The 6113-nt window shown below is 38.3% G+C and overlaps 1 pseudogene; it reads left to right on the forward strand.

Moving 5' to 3' along the window:
- The window catches only part of LOC114923940, a 90897-nt pseudogene that overhangs the window by 2099 nt on the left and 82685 nt on the right, over positions 1 to 6113 (forward strand).

Here is a 6113-nt window from a genome sequence, read left to right on the forward strand (position 1 = left end):
ATGTAGAGAGCGTTACAGTAGTCCAGGCGGGAGGTGACAAGAGCATGGGTAACTGTGCGCAAGGCATCCCGGTCCAGAAAAGGCCGCAACTGGTGTACCAGGCGTACCCGGTAAAACGCCCCCCTGGCCACAGCCGTCAACTGGTCTTCCAGTGTCAGCCGTGGATCCAGGAGGACGCCCAGATTGCGTACCCTCTCTGGGGGAGCCAAAGTTTCGCCCCCTATAGTCAGCGATGGAGTCAGCTGACCATACCTGGGAGCCGGCAGCCACAGCCACTCAGTCTTGGAAGGGTTGAGCCTGAGTCTGTTTCTCCCCATCCAGACCCGTACAGCCTCCAGACATCGGGCCAGCTGTAGCACACTGCTGTAGCACACTGCTGGCTCATATTTAAGTGATTGTCCACTAGGACTCCGAGGTCCCTCTCACAGTTACTACTATTGAGCAAGGTACCCCCTAGACTATACCTGTACATTTGGTTTTTCTTGCCTAAATGTAGAACCTTACTTTTTTCACCATTGAATTTCATTTTGTTAGATAGCGCCCAGTGTTCAAGTCTGTCCAGATCCTCCTGTATCTTAAGACTGTCTTCTGGAATGTTGGCTATTCCTGCCAGCTTGGTGTCATTTGCAAATCTGATGATTTCCCCATCTATCCCCTCATCCAAATCGTTGATGAAGAAGTTGAAGAGCACTGGGCCCAGAACAGAGCCCTGGGGCACCCCACTACACACTTCCCTCCATGTAGATGCGGTTCCATTGAGGACCACACGCTGAGTACGACCGGTCAGCCAGCTACGGATCCATCTGGTGGTGATGCTGTCTAACCCACATTTTTCTATCTTATCAAGTAGTAGGTTGTGATCTACTTTATCAAATGCCTTACTGAAGTCCAAGAGTCTGACTACTTTCTTCCAAACACACAAGGTATTTCTTTCCTGAAACAGTAGAGAATTAGAATTCCAAGTGCAATTAGCAAACCCCAAGTTACCCCAAAATGCCAAGATTCCAGCATCAGTTATGACTTCTTCAGTTTAATTTGTAGAGGATCTTCAGTTGGTTGAACAGTCCAGATGGTTGGTTCTTCTACTGGTCCCTTCACTCGAGTGTAATGTGTCCACCCCTTATCTTGGGTTCTCACAGCAGTTTCAGTGGTTAACAGCACTTGGTATGGTCTCCTCTCTCCAAGTTTTGATTAGGACCCAATCTCCAGCTTTATAAGGATGTACTGCAAAGTTCAAAGGTGGGGTTTGTGCTAGGAGTCCTTTGTTCCTGAGGTAAGATAAAGAAGAAGACAGCCCCAGTATATAGTTCTTTATAAACATATCCTTAGTTTCATATTGTGGAATTTCCCTCACTTGAGATAATTTAGTAAAATCAACTTGAATGCATTGAAATGGTCTCACAGCTATATGTCGCCCTCCTCTTTCTTTATATCGTAGAACTTTTTATTCACTCATTCACATACCATACATTTGTCACAAACTTACTTAGTCATTGTATACAACCCACAGAACCCATAAGCTTCCAAAAACAAATCACATAATGCCTTAGTTCTCCAATGACAACCCTGATGTAGTACTTCCAAAATTTCCCTAGTTATCAGTTCATTCAGCATTTGCCTTCCCTCAGGTAATAACCATTTTCCTTTTTCCATTTTCACTGCCCCTACTTTCTCCAACTCTGTCTCCTCACCTATAGTGAACATTGGATTATTCCTTAGTTTTTCCACTATAGGAGTTAAACTTAACATTAAACATTCCTTCTGCAGCTGCCATCTTGGCTTCCGAGTCAGCTAGATTATTGCCACAGACTTCAAAAGAATTTCTTTTCTTATGCCCTTCCACATGTACTATAGCAATCTCTTCAGGCAACATCAAATTGTCCAATACCTGTGTAATCAGTTCCCCATGACCCAAATCCTTTCCTTAGCTATTAATCAACCCTCATTCTTCCAAATCTTTCCAAAAGTGTGCACTATTCTAAAAGCATACTTGGAATCAGTGTATATAGTCCCTCTCTGTTTCTCCAACAATTTTAAAGCTTGATTTAATGCATACAATTCACAGGACTGTGCAGACCAACTTAAAGGCAACTTTCCTACTTCTACCAAAATTTTGTTCCATAAGTATACTCTCATATTTTAAAATCCTCGAGTCTGTCATCCATCAGCTGGCTTTTTGGTTCAAGATTGCCTTCACTTGATGGAGAGGTGCTAACCACCACAGCTCCCCCAAACATCAGTTTTCTGCTCTTCTTTACTAACACTGCTGTGACCGTCACAACCTGAACACAATCTGTCCATCCTTGACAGACAGGATCTAACATTTTTGACAAAAATGTTACTGGCTGCCTCTTTCCTCCCCACTTCTGGGTCAAAAGCCCAAAAGCTATTCCTTCCATTCTCTCAGGTGTTATTCTTCTACTTCTTTCACTAATCAATAAATCAATGTGTCCTGCACACAAACATAAAGACATAAAAAAATAAAGCAAAAAAAAGCAACTTCACAAAACAAACAAACAAACAAGCTTAATGAGCTATTCTGAGTTACTAAAATATATGTGGTTATGCAAGTAAGCCACTAGCCATTGCAAAGGCTGAAACTATGCATCAAACTTTTAAACAAACCAATTCAGAGTCATTTCTTTTCCTCAAAGATTTCCAGTGTTCAACAATACAATTATCTCTATCACCTCCCCCCTTTGAGTAAAAAAAAATTGCAAGTGAAAGCTACAAAGATAGGTGTTAGATTTCATATCACCCCCCTTTCTCTGTCTCTCAGACCAGAGCTCAGCAGAAAGTAAGCAGAGGAAAAAAAATTGTTAAAAGAATCAGAAAGAAACTGTGCCCCTCCTTTTCTGCCTCTCTCGCTCTTCCAAAACAGAAAGAGAGAAGAAAAAAAGTAACAGCTGCCAACAGAGAAGGCAGAAAGAAATTTTAAAAAACTGCACACTCACACACACACACACACATTTCACAGGCTAGCATGTCTTCTCACAGTTCTGTAAAAACAATAAACTCTTTTTCCCACAAAAGTTTGTGTTGAAAAGACAGAATTGATTTAATTTCTCTTTAATTTAAGCTCTATTATTTGAAAATTAACTCATTAACTGACACAATGGTGGTGGTGGGGATGTGATGGTCCAAACAAGATTTCTGCTTTAACCTTGTTCTTCTCATTCAGACAAACACCAAAGAAAGGAATATTAGACCATTTATTCATCAGGAATCCCAAACAATAACTTACAGTTAAGAAGAGTTCTTCTGCTGAACATAACATCACCTTTTCCATTCCTTTGGATGAAAAATTGAAGGTGAACTCACCCCATGGCTCTTATGGGACACATCACCTTGTGTCCTTCTTCACAAAGACCTCTTTTACAAGCTGGCACGTAGCCAGGATATCCTGTGATGAACTTAGTAGCTCCTCCTACTGACCTGTTAATATGGGATTAACTGAATAGCTAAACTACATTACCCATAAGCCATCTCTTAAGGAGACAGTGCTTAATCCAATAAATACCAAACATTCTAGTTCTCATCTAACTAGCTGATCCAGAACAGGGGAGAAGGTTATGTCACAAGAGCGATGGTGGAGACGTAGAAGGCCTCTTCACCGCTGGCCCAGCTGGCCCAGGTCTTCTGGTGTGTGGCAGGTTTTTGTCTGCCAGGGGGCCTAATCAGTTTAGGCAGTAGGAGGAAGGGAGAAGGCCAGCTTCTCGGGAAGGCGTTGGGGGTCCCTCTGCTGCTAGGCATACCTGGTCAAGGCCTCTCAGCCCACAATCAGTGTGTCTGGGAATTGCTGCACTCCTATAGTTGTAAGGATAGTCACCAAGCATCCAAATTTTGATCATGTGACTGCAGGGATGGTGCAGCGGTTGGATCTTCAGGCAGGGATCATTAGTCCCTTCATTCAGCATAGTAGTAATTTTGAATGGTTGCTGAATGAATGGTTGTAAATGGAGAACTATATCTGTTGTTGTATATCAGAACTCCATTAAGAAGAAAACTAGAAGGCCAGAGTAATAATAAATGGGGAAAATACAGAGAAGATTGAAATTAACAAGGGTGTAAGACAGGGATGTCCAATGTCACCTCTACTTTTTATTCTAACGTTAGAAGTGCTACTAACTCAAATCAGAAACAATAAAGAGATAAGGGGATTAAGGATTAAAACAAAAGAATATAAGATACAGGCATTTGCAGATGATTTGGTGTTTTTTATAGAGGAACCGTTTGAAAGAGGTAGAATTTTAATAGATGAAATAGAGAATTATGGAATGGTGGCGGGTCTAAAAATAAACAAAGAAAAGACTAAAATAATAGTTAAAAATTTAACTGAAAAACAAAAAAAGAATTAGAAGAAAATTTGGGGTTGCAAATAGTAAAAAAGGTTAAATATTTGGGAATTTGGCTCACCGCAAGATGTTCCTCAATAAAAGAAGATAATTATAAAAAATTGGCACTATGTATACAAAAAGATTTAGAGATTTGGGGGAAATTACAATTATCAATATTAGGAATGATTTCGGCGATCAAAATGAATGTTTTACCAAGAGTGTTATACCTGTTTCAAACAGTTCCAATAAAACTGGGGAATTTTTTTTGATGAATTAAATAAAATGCTAAAGCATTACAGGATAGTAGAAGTAGAGGTGGCCTTGGACTCCCAAAATGGGAAACTTACTATCAAGCAGCTGGATTGCTTTGGATCAGTGACTGGATAAATTTAGAAAATAAAAGGGTCCTTACAATTGAAGGTCACGATCTACAAGTTGGATGGCATGCTTTTCTATGGGGGAAAGATTAAAAAATTCATACGTATTTCTTCCAACATCAGATAAGCGATGCATTAATTTGGATATGGAGAAAAATTAAAAAAAAAATACTATACGAAAATTCCAATTTGGATTTAACCAATGGAGGCGATGATTCATCAAAATACATTAGATAAAACAAAAATGATTAGGTATAAAGAATTATTAAATAACCAAGGGAAGTTAAGATCAAGAGATGAATTAAAAGAACAGGGAATAATTATAGATTGGTGGCCATATGCACAGATAAGATCAAAATATAATAAAGATATGGAGGAGTATGGGATATATCAAACGTTACAGCAATTAGATAAAATATTGATAAACAAGGGAGAATTTTTTTTAACAAAAACCTATAAACTCCTATTAGAAATTGAATTTGAAGAAGAAATAGTAAAGGGCCCGATGATAGCATGGGCCCGAAATATAGGCACAAGTATAGGACTAGATGAATGGGAAAGAACTTGGAACGTAAATTGCAAATTAACGTTATCAACTGCGTATAAAGAAAACCAAATTAAAATGTTTTACAGATGGCATCTAGCACCAGCGAGATTAGCTAAAATTTATAAAAATATGAAGCCAGATTGTTGGAAATGTAAAAACAATGAGGGAACATTCTATCATATGTGGTGGCAATGCCCCAAAGCAAAAATTTACTGGGAGCAGATAAGAAGATGGCTACTGGAAATAACAAAATAACAAATTGAACTCAAGCCCGAAATATTTTTACTAGGTATAATTAATCCAAAAATTGAAAAATGACTCCAATACATCATTATACATATTATAACAGCGGCACATATTGTATATGCGCAACAGTGGAAAAGTGAAAACATACCAGTAAATGCAAAGATTATAGGAAAGATTTTAGACTGTGCAGAGATGAATAAACTAACTTTAGAAATGAAAGACAAAGAAGATACGGAATTCTATGAGGTATGGGACATGTATTATAGTTGGTTAGAATTGAGGAATAAAAAAGTAAAAGAAGTAATGTAAATAATTGTTAATAAACATAAGAGATATAGGACATAGTATTGTTAAGGAAAAAGGAAAATGTATTGTGTATTGTGTATTTTGTATGTTTGAAAAGAAAAATAAAAAATTTAAAAGGTAAAAAAAAGAAGAAGAAAACTAGGAGGGACTTTACTATCTGTAAGCCTACAGAATTTGTTTTTATGGATATATCTCAAAATACCCTAAGTTAAGAAGTAAACCTTATTTCATTTGCAAGCTGGGAATAAAATGCACAGGCAAGTGCTTGAACCAGAGGTGAGGTTTATTTCTTTTTTTTTT

This window comes from Protobothrops mucrosquamatus, unplaced genomic scaffold (assembly GCF_001527695.2).
Source record: "Protobothrops mucrosquamatus isolate PMUCROS unplaced genomic scaffold, P.Mucros_1.0 scaffold_294, whole genome shotgun sequence".
Classification (NCBI taxonomy): domain Eukaryota; kingdom Metazoa; phylum Chordata; class Lepidosauria; order Squamata; family Viperidae; genus Protobothrops; species Protobothrops mucrosquamatus.